The sequence below is a fragment of the Lygodium microphyllum genome, chromosome 21 (genome assembly GCF_053477565.2).
Source record: "Lygodium microphyllum isolate KBCC chromosome 21, Lygodium_microphyllum_v1.1.10, whole genome shotgun sequence".
Classification (NCBI taxonomy): Eukaryota; Viridiplantae; Streptophyta; class Polypodiopsida; order Schizaeales; family Lygodiaceae; genus Lygodium; species Lygodium microphyllum.
This window is the reverse complement of record NC_141155.1, coordinates 11852392-11872672: the sequence shown is the minus strand read 5'-3', so window position 1 is coordinate 11872672 and position 20281 is coordinate 11852392. Positions and strand designations below refer to the sequence as shown.

The following is a 20281-nucleotide window of genomic DNA, read 5'->3' as shown; positions in this document are numbered from 1 at the left end:
GAGCAGGTACAAAATGGTATACAAATTTGATACAATCTAGATGCACTACTGCAAGTGCAATGTGAAATTGCTCATGGAGCGTGGTCATCTTAAGATATCCCACATAGGCCTGTCTAGCATGGAGAGGCTGAAGCGGCGGGGTATGACTACCCGGTGGCAATGTAGTATCCGTTGTATCTGTAGGTGATGTCTCCTACAGGGGCATGGGCCTGCTGGGTATGGGCGGCGAGCTCTGCCTCTCTCTGTAGCTCTATCCAAGGTGACTCCTCGGGGTGGGGCCACTGGTCAGTTGGCTATAGTCCTTGTTGTAGAGGGGGTGACCAAGGGTCTGTAGAAGTCTTGGAGGGTGAGTTGTTGTGTGTTCTCCGTTGTTTGGTCCCGGACCCGTAGAAGGTAGTCTCTATGTCGACGTAGCTCCAAGAGGAAGATCCCAAGGCATTTCTGGTCGGGGAAGTCTAGTGTTTGGGAAAGTGGCCCCCCCGAATCCCTCCTTGAAGAGACAGTGGAAGCGACCTCTGATCTCGTAGTACACTGAGCATCTACATATGTAATGTTCTTCTGTCTCTGGCTCCAGCTGACAGAATTGGCAAATCGTGTCCTCTAGGGGGAGAGAGTCTGCTTTGTATATGCCTATCTCGATCCGTAGCTGGTGTGATGACGTACGGAGTTGCCCGATGGCACTTCGGACCCCATGGGATAGGTGTTCGGGCGTATAATGAAGCCATCAGAGGTGCTCTCGGTAGAAGACCATCTTCTTCCCCAGGTCCTCGACCGGTAACGCCCATGTCCTGCCTATGTGTAGCTGAGTAATATCCGCCCTGATGACGGAATTCAGCTCCTCCCGACTAATCTTCAGGTGGAGGCAATCCAAACTATAATGTAGGGGCAAGAGGTAGTCCATGTGTAGCCCATGCAACTGCAACCAGGCCTGAGTACGAGAGCACCAGCATTCAATGTCCCCTTGCGATGCGAGTTGTTTGGATGATTCTAGTGCGAGGTGAGAGTATCTATGTCACGGTAGGCTCCAAAGCCTGTGCAGGAAGGTCACCATCTGGGATAGGGCCTCTGCCACTATAGGTGGTGCTCCCAATTCTGCCCTCACAATTTCATATGGTACTGATAGTTTACTCCTGATCAGTCGGAGATCATCATCACCAGGGGGCGTTCCATCTACTCCCATCCTTCGTATATCTCCTCCCCTTCGAGCAATGGCTGATCTTGTGTGGTTCGTCGTGTATGGTAGAGGCTAGACCCCCATATCGGGACCCCATATAGAAGAGTTGATGTGACCAAGGTATGAAAGAGCCATAGCTTCGTCCGAGGTTCTTGAAATTGTAGACGTGCACATTGGCTTTCCATGGATCCTAGGGCAGCATAGCAGCATGTCAGTCTATCCACCACGGCCTTCCTCAAGGTGAATCTCGGCCTTGAGAAAGTGATCCCCAAGTAAACATATTTTTGGGCCACCTCGACTATATCCTCTCCGTATTTGAAGTGGGGCACTGATCGGCAGATCCATTGGGTGGATGAGAGAGTGAGAGAGAGAGAGAGAGCACTCTTTTTCTTTAATTTTTTAAAATAAACTCTTATTTCTCAAAAAGAAAGATATCCACATAATTTAAAGCTAAGTGGACCAGTTAATTGAAGTTAACAATGGAACCTACACCACCTTGTCACCGCAACATTGTACAAGCATATGCCCTAAAGGGCAATGCTAATAAAGCTATAGGGTGCTCCCAATGCACGAAAAATATTTCTGAGAGTCAATACAAAGAACTTAAAAATAAAGCAAGTTTTTTCTAAGGCTTCGAATGGCATTTCACATATGTGCAACTAAAACAGAATGTTTTACAACCTTGATGTTTTGTGAACACCAAAAACAACCAAGCCAAAAGACAAAGAAAGATGCAATTACACCAAACGCGTAGTTGTAATTAACGGCTCTGGGGCAGCATCTTCAATTCTTGCTCTTGGTAACCCTCTCGATCCTTCTGCTCCCTCAGGCGTTGATCCTTCAAAATGCCTCCACGCATGTTCTGTCGCTCCTGCTCTTGCAAGCGATGCACTGCATTAATCCCCCCTGCAGTGGCTACAACCACAAACACAAGCACACCTAATGCCCTTTTGTCCATCACCTGTCGATAGCAATCGTCGCAAGTGAAGGTACATGTCATTACACGACTAGAAAATGCAATGTTCCAGAAGCAAGCAAAGTGATAACTTCCCAAACAAGAGTAAGCATCAGCACTAAAGAAAATCAAGGATACCAAGAAACCCACAAGTGTATATGACTAAGTATTCAAACATGACAGTACAATGAACCCATCAATTGATACCAAGAAACTCTCAACACTTCCTCCTTTATTGAAAGAACTACAAGTTCAATTAGGACCAAGTTTAGGGAATCAAGATTTTGGCCAAATCTCCCCAAGCATGCGCTTGTGCAGTTATAGACATGTCTCACATCACATCACATCACAAAGAAGATTCATAGAGGCCTATACTAAAATGACGAGGCACAAAGACCAGAGATTGTGCTCTTTAATGGGACATGGTCAATGCACGGTTTGCAATGATACCATCCAGCTTGGGAGAGGTTGGAAGGCACCATAAACCCGGTGCAAGGAAGCACTAGCACTCAAAACGAATCCTCTTGATGAAGACACACCAGATAATGTCAAAGCAAATAAAAACTCAAAGAGGAATACCAAGGACAAATGTGCCTGTCAACAAACCACCAACCTAGAAGCAAGAGTGCCCCAGATGAAGTCACAATAGCTGCCACAAGCCATAACAACACAGCCTCAAGTTCAGTGAATGAGATGAGGTATTTGGGCCCTAGTCCATGCATGATTTTAATTTTCCTGGGCATCCTCCCTGGAACTACACCACATGGCTGGTCAGCCAGTTTGCTCTTATGTGGATCAGACCATTCAGCATTTGTGCATATGCCTTAGGCAGCCCAACACAGATGTATTTCAATTCTTTTTCTAGTATTTTTGTTTGGGAATCTTCAACCTGGGATCCTTGCTTCATTCCTCCTTAGCGTCACGTTCATTCACTATCTTTGCTATCCACTCTTTGCACCTATGTTTCCATCATGGTACCAAAGCACAACCCCTATCCTCACCATTGAAGCTTCTTAAAGGTGGCCACTTGCTGTTTGTGAGATCATTGCAGTCCAGGCCTATGTGTCTCAGAGCATACGTATTCACAAGTACTCATGTTTGCTCAGTGCTCGTGCAGCAACATTCAGCACTTCCCCCCACCTCCAACAACTTTGTGGCAGTATATGAAGCAGCATTTTGCAAATTTTCAGAACACCCCTGCTTGTGACAGCTGTTTCCAGCATAATCAAGGTGTCTAACAATCATTCCAGCCCCTTCTGACTGCAGTTTCCAGTGTAACCAAGGTGTCTCGCAATCATTCCAGCCCCTTCGAGGTCAGCTATACACAACCCAAGGCAGTAGACTGCTGCATTTTTTGTAGCAGCATCAGGTGCTGCCATCTTTATCCTGATTCCTTGCAGTTTTCCATCTCCTCCTGCATTTCTCTCTCCATGCTACCCCTTCAGTGCCAGCCATAGTTCGCAAACAACTCCTTTCGAGGCTCCTCCCAGCCCTCACTTAGCTGCATTTTGCAGTAGTCCCGCCTTTTCAGTAACCATACACCAAAGCACTTCATCCCTCCACTGCATTTTGCAGGCAGCTTCATTATTCTTCTTGCAGACTTGTGGTTTTGCAATTGGTTGGCACCATGGCCTCCATGTCTATTCCAAACATCAGTGACCAATGACAGCTTCCAGATTTAAAAGAGAACCATCAAGACTGTCTTCAAGATGCATTCCCATTGGCATACGATCAACAGCAAGATTCTAAACCCAGCCAAAAAAGAACTTGAAGGCCTTGTTGTTGATCAAGCAGCTTTGACTGCCTCCGCTGCAACCTCTTTCAAGCCTGTGCAATGCCTTCTACTGCTGAGAGGACCTGTTTGCTGCACTGTCCAGTCAGTGTTTTGTACCCTGCAACCTGCCTTTTCTGTTCTGCATCTGTTGTAGAGCTGATCGACCACACCGCCCGCCATACAACCTGTTTTGAGGCCTGTTCCCCCTGCGTTTAGCTGGCAACATCTGCATTTTCAGGTTGTCACCTCCTACAGGGCAGTGTGCTATCTTGGCTGCAACCTCTGTATTTGATCCTGTTTAGGCTGTGCCCTCGTTTGCTCTCTCTTCTGTTTGATCTCTTTTTCAGTGCTGCCACTGTTGCTTTGATGGTACTTGTCTACATTGTGTGGACTCTTGGATTGTTACTTAGCGGGCTGACTTTTGGCAGTTCTATCTCTCTACACCTTTTCTTTACTTCATCTTCTCTACCTGCCCCCACAATAGCACCTCCCTGTTGTTCTACTAATGATAAGTTTAAAGGTTCTGACTAGCTTACCTAGAGTGTCATGATTAAAGCCCGGTTTGTGCAGAAGCGCATGTGGTATGTTGTTTCAAGAGCTATCATGCATCCACCGATGCCGGATCCTATTCCAACAGATTAGGGCCAAGACAACTATACAGAGGCAGTTCTTACTTGGGAGGCAGATGATGCTCGTGCCTGCTTTGCTGTTCTCATATGCATCTCTAAGGGCGTCTTCTAGCAGTTAATTCCTTCAGGAAAGCTTTAAAAGTGTGGGAGAAGTTACAAATAATGTACAAGACTTTGTCGACCAAGTGAGCTCTTACTCTCTATGGCCACCTGAAGACTATTAGATTCAAGATGATTGATACCACTGGATACTTTCTTCTTCAGGTGACACACATATAGGATCAACTTCGATGCATGTAGTCCACCCTTCCAGAAGCACATCTTGTGGGGACTGTTCTCTACAAGCTTCCCCCAGAGTATGATGGTGTGGCCAATGCTTAATGAGCTCAAACATTAGCAACCCCACTCAATTTTGAGCATATGTCGTCCATATTGCTTGAGCAGGAGCCTTCCTTTGCAGTTATAGCGGAGGCTTCCATCTCAATATGGTGGCCATCACAAGGCTTATGCAACTTCAAGAGGGGTGACAGGAAGAAGACGACAAAGTCACAATGTTGTCACTGTGGCAAGAGGGGTATCACCGAAAGAATGGAAGGATCTAGCAAGGAGGAGGAAGGAAAAGAAGAAGGAGAAGAAGAAGGGTAAGGACTACTCCGAGGAGTCATCATCCTTTTCTTATCTAATTCTGATTCGGGACCTCCAACCAAGGTGAAGGCCCAAGCTTCTCATAGCTCATCTTCTACGCAAAAGGAAAAGGTCATGACAACCTCCTTTTCTATCTTCTAGCCCTTGTGGTGATTGTCATCCCTCATGACTCTTTGAGAGCCAAAGAGGGAGTGAGAGGATGGTGGTGGGGCATTCGAGCCTCATCAATATGCAGGTGTAGTGGACCCATCATGAGGCTTGCCACATGCATTGAGGTCTCGGAAGTCTTGATATCCAAGAGCTGGGATCAACATCCAAGTTCATGATGAGTTGTTTTGTTTGATAGAGAGCGGGCTTAGAGCTTACATGAGGACAATTTGGTGGTCTAACCAAAGGTAGGGAATCCATGGTCACGTTGTGCTTTCCGCGGAGCTCATTCTTGACAACCACTAAGAGCTACTTTGGCTACTTTTTGTTTTCGCTGATTGGTATGAGCGACATTGACATCCATGTCTTTCCGACACACCTTGGTGTTAGCTTAATCACCCACTGCTTGGATGTGGTCACCCAAGCTTGTATTGTCTTGTGCATTGATATATGGATTCCATTTTCTAAGCATTCTCTTCTTGAGTTCATTTGCTATTTGCAATGTTTCTCTTTCTTCCTTGTGTTTATGTAGTCTATTATAGCAATTTCTCACACTTCCCTCACTACCCCGACTTTTGATAGCACCTAACTTTTTCAAGTCTTAGCAATATATTTATTTGATGGGCCAACTTAAGAAAGGAGCTAAGAATAAGCTTTGCGATTCCTTTCATGCTTTCAAGGCCACCATCAATATTAAAATGCCAAAAGAAGTTGAGTAAACTACCTACATTTCACATTATGTTCTAAAAGGAGATTATTGCCTCTTTGTTCCTTGTGTCTTCTAAGGGTCCTGGTCAAGGCTGCATCTCATAACAACAACAATTTCACTGCAAAGGGGGGCTCCTGCATGCAATTATTGTACATAGAAGGGCCACATCACAAAGACAACTAGCGTATGTATGATGAACTCGAGATTGAGGCTCATCAATCTCAAAGCGGGTCAAAGGGGGTTCCAACACAAATGTGGATCTCACAGTGGACAAGCTCATGATCATGATTCCAATCACGATCGTAGTGTTGTAGATACACCTTTAAACCATACTTTCACTTTTTCCCCTCAAGATAAGAATGATGAACTCGAGATTGAGGCTTATAAATCTCAAAGGGGGTCCAAGGGGATCCTACCTCAAATGTGAGAGAATGCAGCCAACTATTGACGAGAGAAACAAGAGAGTAGACGATGAACAATAGACTATGTGAGCTGAACAAGAGTGTACTTGGTTGCTGAACTGAAAAGATAGATAAAAGTACAAATAAGGTTGAGGCCTAAGGTTGACCTAACCACACTTCCACCAACTAACTACAATCAGGTTTATTTACCCTAGTGCCAAGTGTCACTACTTTAATATCCTAAGACACTAGGTGTACACACCATACATTGACACTTTTATAAATGTCCACACCACAAAAATTACATTGGGCACTACCCAAAATTGGCAAATTCTAGTATCCCCCTTTAGTGCCAATGTGATGAAGTACAAGGAAGATCAATCACCAAAGGTTAGTAAGTTCAAGGAAAATGTCAGCAATACTTTCCTGTGTAGAAACATACATCAAGCTGATCTCTCCTGCATGATATCTTTCTCTGACATAATCACAGTGAACCTCAGTGTGTTTCGTGTGAGCAAGAAACATAGGATTTCGTGCTACTGCAATAGGACTTTGACAATTTAAAAAATTCGGTGTAGGACCCTCCAATGAGATTTGTAGATCAATCAATAATCTAGGCAGCCATACATATTCAACTATTGCTGGAAAGCTGCCCTATACTTTGCCTCACAGACGACATAGCCACTATAGGTTGTTTCTGTTAGCCAGTCCATTTTAGAATTGTATGTCTATCATCTCCTGATTGTGAGCTCTTGTCAGAGTGACAAAGACATGGTAGCTTTGGCATTTTAGTGTGCATTTCTTCTTCCAGTCAAGTTTCTTGTGCATTTTCTGCATTTCCCAGCCTGTGCCACCCTATTAGACATTGTTTTTCCCCCTGGGATTTTTCTGCCACGCCACTGCATTTTTCAGCATTTTTATATGCTGCCGATGAAATCAGCTAGGTGGCAGCCAGTCGACCAGCATCGAGTCGGCCAGTTTACCATATTTTCTACCATATATAGCAAATTTGTTGGCTGGGGCAGATTATCTTCTGCAGGTTGCTCCTCTGACTCCAGCATACTCCTCCTCTCTAGTGTTGCTGCTGCCATCATCATTCTCAGCTTGATCTAGTGCCCTCACTGACTCCAGCATACTCCTCTCTAGTGCTGCTGCTGCCATTATCATTCTCAGCTTGATCTGGTGCCTTCACTGATGCCTCAGGCTACATGCAAGGACTGATTGGTGCACATTGTTGTATTCAGCATTCATTATTCAGTTAGTGTAGATCTCTTCTGTTATATATAAGACTGATAAGATAAAGAGAACGGAAGAGTACACAGTCCGATACTCAAAGGGCACGAGATCCTCTTTTTCCTCCCAGCCTTGCCTAGTTATTGCTAGCAACTCTCATCGTGATCCGATTGCCAGCCGTCACTTGTTGGTGAGTCCTACTATTCCTGGACTCTCTTTAATTCTAGGCTCCCCTAAACCCCGTTCGGGCGCCCAAGGCCCCAGACGGTCATCCCTCGTGCCTATTTCCCATAATTTACCTTATTAATATAACATCTTCCTTTCTTCTTCTTCCTGTCTCTCTCTCTCTCTCTCTCTCTCTCTCTCTCTCTCTCTCTCTCCATGTTCATGTCCTTCTTCGGTTGTGCACTCTCACACTAAGCCATGAAATGCAAGAACGGCCTAGAAAGAAACAATGTCCACTAGCAGACTACTGAGTGTTTGAGTCACCAGCCCAATCTAAATCGATGTAAGCTTGTAGTTGCAAGTCTCCCCCCCCCCCCCCCCCCCCCTTTCTTGGGAAGTAGTAGTGCATGCATCTGAGTACCTTGCAAATAGTGAAAGATTTGCTTAACAACTTGGCAATGTACTTGTCTGTGGACTGCGCATAAATCTATTCACCTAAGATACTACAAATTGTATGTCAAGGTGTGTATTGCAAAGACAAATAAGACAGCCAACAGCTTGGCTATAAATTGCAACATTAGACATCTCGTTACCATCATGCATGGACAGCTTCAGCCCTAGCTCCATCAAAGTGCTCATATGTCTACAGTCTTACATCTTGATCCCAAGCAAAACCTTGTTCACATATTGTGACTCTGACATGATAATACCACACTGATTTTGAGTGAATCGAATCTCCAAATAATAGTGTAAGCAACCCATATTTGACATAGCAAAGCATGTTTCAAATCAACCTTAAAATTTGCAATTTTATCCTTTCTAGGTCCATTTAGTAGCATATCATCCACATAAAGAATGATAACCAGCAAGTCTCCCCCTTCATTCTTAATGCAAAGAGTGGAAGCAGTTGGACTATTTTTTTACCCAATGCTGGTCAAATAAGCATCAATTTTTGAATACCTTGCACAAGGAGCCTCTTTCAATCCATAAAGAGCCTTATGCAACTTGCAAACCAAGTGCTCTTTTCCTTTCACCACAAGCCCTGGAAGCATAGACATCCTCATGAAGGGCACCATTCAAGAATGTTTTCTTTATGTCCAACCAATGTACTTTCCAACCATAATGTGCAACCATAGCAAGAACAAACCTCATTGGCAGGATATAGAAGCAAATGTCTCCTCATAATCGATGCCTTTCTTCTAGGCATAGCCTTTTGCTACCAAGCGTGCCTTATACTTGTCAACGGTGCCATCACCCTTGCACTTGAGTTTGAAAACCCATTTGGTGCCATTAGCTTTCTTCTTGGGCAGCAACTGAATGAGATCCCAAGTACCATTAGTGGCAATAGAATCCAAAACTTCTTGCATGGCCTGCAACCAATGTGCATCTTGTTGGGCTTCATCAAAGGAAGTAGCCTGTAGGCTTATCATAATCCAATAGTGAACCCATAAACACATGCTCATCAAAAGGAGCCTTTGCTTCCGTACTTTCAACCAAATGTGTCCCCCTCTGCATCATGTGCTACCTATCTAGAAGCCTTTCTAGTACACTGAGGTAAGAGAGCATCGAACTTACTCTCCTAGAGAGTCTGTAACAACCATCTAGGGACTATTTTTGCTGCACTTACAGTAGCCCCTTCTTGCCTACTTGCATATTCCACTGCTGGAGGCAAACCATGATCAATTAATGGCTAACTTGTATATCAAATGAGATCCATGTGGCCAATAAAACACATATGATGTACATTAAGACCTTACAAGCAAAAGAAGGCTCTAAGATCTCACAAGGCAAGTCCTCTTGGAGGGCCCCACAATGTGCTATGGCAATTTCCCCCACCTATTTTCAAGTTCAATGGCTTCCACGGCCCACAATTCTACAGTTCACTCCACCGGAAGACAATGGTTGTTGGGTACCATCTCCTCAACAGTCTACTCCTTCAAGTTATAGGGCCCAGGGGTTATTCAACTCCTTCAGCTTCACAATCTCCTCCGCTGAGAGCCAAAGGCTGTTTTGCCCACCCATGGCTCCTTAGGCACTACTACACCCTCTTCTACTCAAGTTCAAGAGGCCACCTCTAGTAGCTATCTAGCTTCTGTTACATTATAGCCCTAGATACCTTCTTCGGCACTATCAAAGGCATTTCCTTCTTCATCAAATGCATTGAAAGCCATGATCCATGAGTTTTAAGATTCCCTCTCTCTATCAGAGGGGGAATCAAAGGGGGCTTTAGAGGGAAATCCCATTGCTCCAACTTCAAAGGGGGTCCCTACTCATTGTATGGTCCTTCACACACCTTGGCAAAAAGCCTTTTCATTCTTCATCTTCCCTTGGGATCACGTAGTCAAGAGCTCCAGCACATACCGCTACTAGGATAGAAAGATCCCACTCGAAGTTTGATAGATCTCATGACCTAGAAAGAAATGAAAAAGTCCCATATCCGTCATCTCAAACTTCTTATGAAGTGCTACCTTCATCTGCTCGACCATCTTGACATGGTCACTTGTCACAATCAAGTCGTCCACATAAAGGACAAACAACACACCACCTCCACCTGAGGTGTGAACATAAAGTTGGGGGTCCGCCTTGGAATGTTGATACCCCAATCTCTCCTAGAGGAACGAGTCAATATTCTCATTCCAAGTATGGGGAGCCAACTTAAGGCCATAGAGAACCTTCCTCAACCTGTACACCTTATCATCAGAAGAACCGAAGCCTAGACGCTAGTCAACATAGCTCTCCTCCTTCAACTCCCCATTCAAGAAGACAAATTTCACATCGAGTTGATAGACCGGCAATCTCCTACGGCTAGCCAAGGCAAGAACTGCACGAATAGTAGCCATCTAAGTTGTAGGGGCAAAAGTATCATGGAAATCAATGCTTGGGCACTGCGCAAAAACTTTAACAACAAAGTGAGCCTTGTGATTGTCCAACATGCCATCACTACAGTACTTGGGACTTGAAGACTCATTTGACTCCAATGATCTTCTTATGAGAAGGCTTAGGCACAAGGTACCAAGTGCCATTCTTCTTAATCGACTCAAGCTCTTGCTCCATCACTCTCCGCCAATGATCATGCTGTAAAGTCTCCTTCATGGAAGTGGACTCCCGATCCTGCATGGCACAAATCATCAAACAGTAATTAGTGTACACAAGCTCAATGTGGTGTGTCTGGTTCCTCCAAGAACGCTGCAAGTTATCCTACGGCTGCCACTCCTCAAGGACCCCATCAATCCCTACATCACAAAGAGTGTCACGTGCCCAACGAGGAGGACACCGGATCTCGCCTCGTCGCTCTCCATCTGCTAAAGTCTCTGGAAGGTCCACCGACTGCTAGGGCTTAATTGTGTTGGGTGTAAAGGCCCTTTACGCTCTCCCATGTATCTACCGTGTATATATTACTTTACACATGTGAATTCACCCTAGCAGGTGTAAGTGTACCGTATCCTAAGTATAAATACATTCTTTTGTTCTTTGTGTATACCACGCTGGTACACACCTATCTGTTGACTCTCACTCTCACACTCAAGCTCCTCATGCACCTCGATTGACGTGTGCGCTCTCTCTCTCTACTTCTACTCATACTCATCAAACCGGTATCAAAGCTGATGGTCCACGCAGGCAACTGCAACATCGACAATCATAGGCAATAGTCGTCAGCTGGAGTCGATAGCCATAGTCAGCGCACATGCACTAGCTATGGAGCAACAACAGTCATCAAGCCTAGGCTGCTGACAAGCAGTGCAGGCAAATATCAGACAATGGTCAAATTGACGAAACCTGCACGCGGCCACAAGTGGGCAGGACCAACACGCAAGGCTAGGGCGGATCAATAAGCGCCAAGCGGGAGTGCAACAGTGGACAGGACTGGCATCTTGTCACACAGAATTTACACAAGGAGTTCGTGAAAGTCGCTCGCTACAGGGACGCTTTGAGATGGGAGAATTCAACAAAATAAAACTTATCTAGAAGAATTTTGAATGAGAAAACAAATTCTTGATATATGCAAGTTACAGGTTCATAAGACTTTCAGATTAGATCAAAATAGTTATGGGAAAGAAAAGGATGAATTCTCAATCTGAGAGATAAGAGAAGGTGGGATGATAAAATTTTATGGAGAAATTTCGAGGAGCACGAAGCTCGACTCAAAAGCTTGATGTCGTACGGAATTTGTTGACAATCTTCGAAAAAATAGGCGAGAAGCTTTAAGCTCAACTCAAGCCAATCTTCATAGCGACTCGCGATGATGAGATCTTCGATGTAGGTGAGGGGCTTAAAGCTCGTCCTCAAGCCTTCTCTCCGAAATTCAATGATGGTCTTCAAAGAATGCAAGGGATACAAGCTCAACCTCTAGCCTTACACACTTGATTTTTTTATGGGCCCCCTCTCTCCCCAAGAGCACCCTCTTAAATAGTTTTCCAAGTAACTCATACGTTGATATGCTTTTTAAAAAGCTTTAGATTTTTTTAATTTTTTTTTAATGCTTAATGCTTTTAATAAAGCTTAAATCTTTTATCGAAGTAAATTGAAAAGAATTGTTAAGCTTTTTATCTTTAATGCGGCCATCAACACGTTCATCATCACCGCCAATCATCTTTGCTTTCAAATCCGTACATCAAAAATCAACGTTTTTATTTTGTTTTTAATCCATCGGCTTCAAACATAATCATATCGGCACCAACTTCCAAGCATCTTTCGGCTCTCTTAATAAGAGCATCTATATCTCTCTGTAGCTACTAGGACAAGGCATTCTCTACATCTGAAGATTCATATCAACCATAAGAAGTCCTCCTCAAGAAAATCTAGAGTGCTAGCACTCAGCTCCACAACATCAAACCTAGCATCAATACAATCCTTTGAACTTCAAGCCATTAACAAAATATCCAGTTGTTTCCAAGATATCCTGGATGTAGCAGGTGCCTCTGTTTTCTGTCATTCCACAGCGACGAGGTCTCTCAAGACGAGTGTCGATATCCTCTAGAATCCAGAACTGGCAATGACCGTAGAGCCCTTTTAGCATGAGCCGTCCATCATCACGCAAACTGCAAGCCTTTCCAATGGCTATGACAAGATCTTTGCACCTGCCTTGCTTGGATATAGTAACAGTATTGTTGGGAATAAAGGGCCATTGTGCCTTCTATATGTGCACGGGTGTAAACACACCCTTAGCACATTGTACTTTCATACATATATCTATCTAAAAACCTAAAGTGGTACACTCGTCATTATACCACAAAACGTGTTCACTCTCTACTCTGCTCACTCACACTCTCTCTGTCTCTCTCACTGCGCGTAAGTTCTATTTGCCTCGATCTTCATGTCTAACCTTTCCCTACAAACTGATATTAGAGCTACGGTTGAGGCGTTCGTGCCTCTCAGAGTTCGAACAGGACAAATGAGCAAGTCGTGAGCTGCAGGCATCATGGGTAGTCAAAGTCGAGCAGGAGAGTCAACGGACAGGTCACGACAGGCAGCATTTGACGTGAGCGATAGTCGTCCAACCTCGCAACAGTCGCCAATCCACGCAGCAGTTGACGAGCAGTAGCAGGCGTCAAACAGGCGCAGCAGCGGGACTCACAGAGGGGGCCAGCGGGCAGCGACCACAACAGAAAGCAAGTGTGGTAACATGGCACTGCTGACCACAGATGCTGCACGATTCAGAGAGCGACGAGCGACCTATACACGACGACTACAGCTATTGACGGCGACTGCAGGGCGGGCACGACGACCAGTGCGAACAGCGAACAGGCGGCGTGACGGTCAGGCAACGCAACTGCAGCAGGCACTGACGAGCGCGATCAACCGGTGGGGTCCAGGCTCACGGTGACGCCTGGCGGGTCAACGGACCCGTCCTTATTAGAACTTTTTCAAAAATTTCTTTTTTTTTTTAAATTGCTTCACCCACTGACGGGGTTTCGCAGGCGTAAGCACAAAATCTCAGATCTGTGCACAATCGGCTCAGAAATTTGGGGCTTTTCTCGAATCTGGGGATCTCAATACAGAATTGGACAATTTGACTCAGAAATTACAAAGTCTGTACACATTTGCCCGGGGATTTCGAGGCTTTTCACATTTTAGCAATTTCACTGAAATTAGTACACGCAAGACTTGGAAAATTTGGGGATTTGTCAAGATTTGGTGCGAGCAAGATGCAACAGTGATATTTATCTTAGAAATTGCAAGAATTTGTGACATTTTGTCCCCGACATTTGGGGCTTTTCATGTACATGCACAAATTGGGCTGAAATTGACCCAATTTCTCGACATTGAGGCACATTGGACCCCGTGCAATTTGGGACTTTTGTGATTTGGGCAAAATTTGTGCAGCATTTGGTCATTTTATGTACATGCAGGTTGAATTCCGCACAATTTGGACATCAACACTTGGTAAAATTTGGGGGTTTTGCTGAAATTGCTTTATTTTGGCAAAACTGAACAGTCCTATGTATGACAAAGGAAATGTAGATGTGTGTTTCATGCTTTGAGCACAAAATTTTGGGGCTTTTGACCGTTCATGTCGAATTTTATGCCCATGGATACATGTACAACAGAAATTGCAGCTGAAATTTTGGGATTTCTCATGTAATGTGATGTGCATGCCTTTTGGAACAGCTGTAATCAGTTGGATAATGTTGTATCACTTGGTTTAAAGCTTCTGAAAACTTAATTACAGATCTGAAATCTGTACTTCTGCGTGGTCATTTATTGCTGATTGGTATTTGTTTGTACCTTGGTCACTTGGGTGGCAGTTTGGGCCTGCATTTACTGGGTTTTTTTTGTCACATTTGGGCTGAAAACCATGGCTGGCAGCAATGACAGCAGTAATTTGATGCATATAAAGAAGCTTGAAGGTACACATAATTTTGTAGTGTGGCAAAAACAATGCTACAATATCCTGTTACAAAAGAAGCAGGCAAAGCCGATCAAAACTAAAGGCCGATCAAAACTAAAGGGGCAAAGCCTGCGGACATGGATTGGGACGATTGGAATGAGTTGAATGAGCTTGCACGCTCAACCATAGAGCTATCGATTTCTGATGCCTTGCTCTTCAACATTGAAGGTTTGGATTCTGCATATGCTATATGGACTAGACTAGAAGAACTGTATGCACAGAAGAGTGCTGTAAGTAAAGTGTATTGGCTGAAAAAGCTTGTGGATTTGCGTATGAAAGAAGGTACAACAATGTCTACTCACTTGAGTGAGTTTAACTCCATTTTCAGCCAGCTGGTTGCCTTGAAGTTCATGATTGATGAGAAATTTAAGGCTACTTTCTTGCTTTGCACTCTACCAGAGAGTTGGGATACATTCAGGACTGCTATGAGCAATTCTAATGTGATCCTTCTGTATGCTGATATAGAGAGTGCTCTACTTATGGAAGAGATGAATCGGCAGAATAATGCATCCAGTAAGTCTTCCAGTGCTTTGCATACTAGGGGCAGATCACAGCAAAAGGGCAAATATGATGGCAAGGGATGCAGTAAATCACGTAGCAAAGATGTTGAATACCATCATTGTGGCAAGAAGGGTCACTTTAAATGTGACTGCTACAAATGAAAGAAAGAGAAAGGAAAAGGCAAGAAGACAGATGACTGCAAGGAAGAGAAGAAGGACAGCCAGTCTAAGAAGAGCAGTGCAAAAGTTGAAGAGGTAAATGTAGTCACTCATGACAGTGACAGTGGGAGTGATGTACTCTGTCTCTTCACATTTTGGTGCATATGCTCTACTTGCAGATACAGATTGTGACATGCATACTTGGATTCTTGATTCAGGTGTTTCCTTTCATGTCACACCTCATCGTGAGTAATTTTCCGCCTATACAGGGGGTCGACATGGTGTTGTCCATCTTGGGGGCAACTATGCATGTGAGATTCCGGGTATTGGCAGTGTGTAGTTACAGTTTCAGCATGGCTCTGTCTTTGCACTTCAGCATGTACGGCATGTACCTCAGCTCAAGAAGAGCTTGATTAGCACAGGGCAGCTAGATGATGATGGTTTTCATACCACCTTTGGTAATGGAAAATGGAAGATCTGTAAGGGATCTAGGGTTATTACCAGAGGTTGCAAGAGTGATACGTTGTATCCACTTCATGTATCTAGTGTGCGTGACCATGTTGTTGCCGTGACCGAGCAGCCAAGTGTTTCTTTGTGGCATGGCCGGTTGGGACACATGAGTCAAACAGGAATGAAAGTGCTTTCTCATTTGGGTTACTTGCCTTGTCTTTGTTATGCTGATTTTGAGCACTGTGATCATTGTATTTATGGCAAACATGCACAGACTTCTCACAAAAAGTCTCTTTCTTTGAAATCTTCTCCTCTAGAGTTAGTACATTCGGATGTATGTCAAATGCCAGGATTATCTTTAGGGGGAAAGAAATATTTTGTCACCTTTGTCGATGATGCTACATGAAAAGTATGGGTTTACTCTATTCGTAGCAAGGATGAGGTGCTTGACAAGTTTAAAAATTTCTTGGTATTGGCTGAAAATCAGACAGATAAGACACTTTAGTTTCTTCGCTCTGACAATGGTGGGGAATATGTGTCCAAAGCCTTTCAGGCATTTTGTGACAGCAAAGGGATAAAGAGGGAGCTCACTGCCCCTCATAATCCACCCCAAAATGGAGTTGTAGAGCGTATGAATCGGACCATACACGATAAGGTCCGTACGATGCTGTCTCATGCTGCATTACCCCATGGTTTTTGGGTAGAGGCTGTTATGACAGCTGTTCACTTGATTAATCGGTCACCAAACAGGTTTTTGGGAGAGGGAGTTCCCCAAAAAGCGTGGTCGGGCAAGCCACCTTCATATGCTCATCTATATGGTGACAAGGGTGAAATGGAGTATAAATTGTGGGATCCCAAGAAAAGGAAAATAGTATGCAGCAATGACGTTATCTTCCGGGAAGATCGCATGCACAAACAGCCCAAAAAGATTGAGGAGGTCCGTAGGGTTGTATTCTGGGAAGAAATACCTTTTGGATAGCAAAATATGCCCGTTGTACAAAGCAAATACCTACTGTAAATGAACCTGTAAATGCAGGAAATGATGCTGGAAATGATCAGCCAGCTATTGCCCATGAAAATGAGCCATTACATGTGCAGGAACAGCCAGGACAACAAGCTGTTAATGCTATTTGCAGGCTAAAATGCCAGAACAGCATGCTGAAAATGGAAATTTGCAGGAACAGCCAACAAATAATGACCACTGGGTCAGGAGATCGTCTAGGGCTACTAGACAACCTGACAGATATGTTCCTGGTGCAATTAATGTGGCTGAGTATGTCATGTTGACAGACTGTGGTGAACCGTCTTGCTTCAAGGAAGCAATGGACAGACAAGACAGCAAGAAATGGTAAAAAGCCATGCTGTCAGAGATGGAATCTCTTGAAAAAAATGGCACTTGGGACTTGGTGCAGTTGCCTAAAGGGCAGAAAATCCTTCCATGCAAATGGATTTACAAAATGAAGATCACTTCTGGTTCCTCACCCAAGTACAAAGCAAAATTGGTTGCAAAGGGGTACAAGCAGGAGCATGGAATTGACTTTGATGAGATTTTCTCTCCTGTAGTCAAGATAACTACATTGAGAACCATTTTGGGTTTGGTTGCAGTTGAGGATATGGAGCTCATACAAATGGATGTAAAGACTGTGTTTTTACATGGTGATCTACATGAAGACATATATATGCAACAGCCTAAAGGGTTTGTTGAACAAGGGAAAGAAAAAATGGTATGTAAACTCAAAAGGAGTTTGTATGGGCTGAAACAAGCACCAAGAGAATAGTATCATAAGTTTGATACATTCATGCGGTCCCAAGGCTTTCATAGAAGTCAAGTGGATCACTGCTTGTACACCAAGAAGGCAGCAGATGGCAGCCTGATTATCTTGGTTTTGTATATAGATGACATGCTAATTGCTAACAGGGATACTCATACCTTGGACTCATTGAACCAAAGTCTTCATGGCAGCTTTGACATGAAGGATCTTGGTGATGCAAATCACATTCTTGGCATGCGAATACTCACAGATAGATCGAAAGGCTTACTCTATCTATCTCAACAGGAGTATATCTCCAAAGTTTTGCAGCGTTTCAATATGGAGGGAGGGAAAACAATTGGGGTTCCATTGCCTCCATATGTGAAACTCGGTGCAGAGGACGGCCATACATCTGATGATGAGAAGGCTAAAATGGCCAAGATACCATATGCTTCAGCTGTTGGTAGTTTGATGTATGGTATGGTTGCTACACGTCCTGACATTGCTTTTGCAGTGGGAGTGGTAAGCAGATACAGGGCAACCCCTGGCAAAAAACATTGGGATGCAGTGAAAGGTATTATGAGATACCTCAAAGGCACAAAGGAGTTATGCATCTGCTTTGGAAAGCAAAAGGCATCTCTTGTTGGCTTTACGAATGCAGACTATGCTGGTCATGCGGACTGCAGGAAGTCCACTTCTAGGTATGTGTTTACTTTCACAGGAGGAGCAGTCTCTTGGATCTCCAGGCTACAAAAGTGCGTTGCATTGTCTACTACAGAGGCAGAGTATGTAGCTACCACTGAGGCATGTAAGGAGGCTTTATGGCTTTCACGCCTGGTGGGAGAGCTTGGCATCAGAGTTACCTGTTCTCCATTGTGATAGTCAGAGTGCTATCATGCTAGCACAAAATCCTGTCTTTCATGCAAAGACAAAGCACATACAGGTGAAGTACCACTTCATTAGAGATGTACTTGACAGCAAGAGTATTGAGCTTGTCAAAGCGCATACAGATGATAACCCTGCAGACCTTCTCACGAAAGGTCTTCCAGCAGAGCAGTTTGCTCATTGCCGACAGATAATGGGAGTTGGATAGATATATTTATTTCAGCTTTGTACATACCTAGACTTAGTTGATTCGTTTCTCCTCTTAAGGCACACTACCTTTAGGTGGGAGGTTGTTGGGAATAAAGGGCCATCATGCCTTTTATATGTGCACAGGTGTGAACACACCCTTAGCACATTGTACTTTCATACATATATCTGTCTAAAAACCTAAAGTGGTACACTCGTCATTGTACCGAAAACGTGTTCACTCTCTACTCTGCTCACTCGCACTCTCTCTGTCTCTCTCACTGCGCGTAAGGTCTGTCTGCCTCGATCTCCGTGCCTAACCTTTCCCTACAAGTATAAGGCATAGGAGCAGCACTTCCATCACCAGAGAATACTGTTACGGTCAGAATTCGAAAAGTAGTGGATGGCAATGGCAGCGACAGATACATAAAGGGATCAAAAATAACTGAGACTTTATTACAAACCGGGCATACGAGAGTAGACTTATATTGACCCTGGCAGATGTCCACAATGATGGAGTCATTACGTGCTTTATGATTTTCCCAATTCTCATGAGCAACTACCTCATCTAGGCGGCCATCTGTATCTTTTGACTTAATATATGGCTTTAACTAGCCAGGAGTTCCTGAGAATCGTGTTGGTTGTAACCACTGAATTGAGGAGCAAAGCAGGCCAGCTTTGCTTTAAAAGCTCTTGGTGCAACAGGCTGTCTCCCATGAGCCCATAATTTTCGCAGCAGTTCACCAAACGCTATTGCTAGCTCTCCCTCCATGCCCAGAGGGATTTGAGGATTGATTCCTGACTGTAATCTTGCAAAAAGAAATCCACTAGTTGTGCTGTGTGAACTAAGCACTGCAAAGCACTTTTCATAAAGCAAGCATTTCCAAGGTTTTGAAGACCAGTTAAGCCTAGAGGCCCTGATCTGCCAATCCACCATCTTGATCATCATATGCACTATTAAATGGATGAGAGTAAAATCCATCTGGGCTTGAGCTTCTTCCAACGTTTCTGCTTTCTGTTGGCCCACCTGCAATTGAAAAACTTGATCTAGAAGGTTCAACTGCCACTAAAGCTAACCCCTTTCCAGCAGAACCATTATCAAGGGTACAACTCTGATTATCATCTGGCCAGCTGCCATCCACCTGTATTTCTAAAAGAACCTCATGATCCATCTGAATATCAGCATCTTCGAGAGTTTGTTTGGGATCATTCATGAGGCTATGTTTTATCTTTCCAAAATAATCCCATATTCGGATTGTTTCAGATCTCAAATTCAACAGTTCACGAGCTTTTTGACAGAGTTCTCCTACAGTATCCTGTTTGCTAACCTTCACAATCAACTGATTCTCATTCAGTGTGACTGTGAGTCGAATACGCAATGGATGTCAAGATCATCACCTTGTACCAGTTGAGTCTCAAGGGAAGGTGCATCATCCAAAAAGTATGCTTTGCCAATCTTGATGTTGATAAATTGTAATAGTAATTCCGGCTTACAAGCATTTTCAATAGCTTCCCAGTTTGCATGGCCATCTTGAGCCTTTGTAAAACTTGAAACAAGACCCCACAATAGAGTAGAATAATGTCCAATCCCAAACTGATCGCAAGAGGAGTATTTGACTTTAGAGCACA

General features: G+C 44.0%; 1 pseudogene; it reads right to left on the bottom strand.

The window, feature by feature from the left end:
• Positions 1-8227: 8227 nt before the first annotated feature.
• Positions 8228-20037, bottom strand: LOC148017747 (ubiquitin carboxyl-terminal hydrolase 5-like; annotated as a pseudogene).
• Positions 20038-20281: the final 244 nt, after the last annotated feature.